The sequence below is a fragment of the Mesitornis unicolor genome, unplaced genomic scaffold (assembly GCF_000695765.1).
Source record: "Mesitornis unicolor isolate BGI_N332 unplaced genomic scaffold, ASM69576v1 scaffold8927, whole genome shotgun sequence".
Taxonomy (NCBI): domain Eukaryota; kingdom Metazoa; phylum Chordata; class Aves; order Mesitornithiformes; family Mesitornithidae; genus Mesitornis; species Mesitornis unicolor.
Genome location: NW_010198391.1, coordinates 69,342 through 69,603, shown reverse-complemented (window position 1 = coordinate 69,603; position 262 = coordinate 69,342).

Sequence of the window (262 nt, the reverse complement as noted above, 5' to 3'; positions counted from 1 at the left end):
CACGTTGCTTTTATGTCGTTAATGGGAATGATGTTTCCTTTTTTATTAAATCACTGCATATGAATTCTTCTTACACTTATGCCCGCTGCACAAACTTCTATGTATTGTAGAAAGTAGCAAAAGCTATGTAGGCTTCTCCAAACGGTTACAGGTTTCTGTTCCTTATCTTCTTAGCTGCTCGTGTGGAAAGCCTTAATCCTGGTACCAAATTACCATTTTGTCAGTAACAAACGTTGCTAGAGCTTTCAGCAGGGGGCTTTAT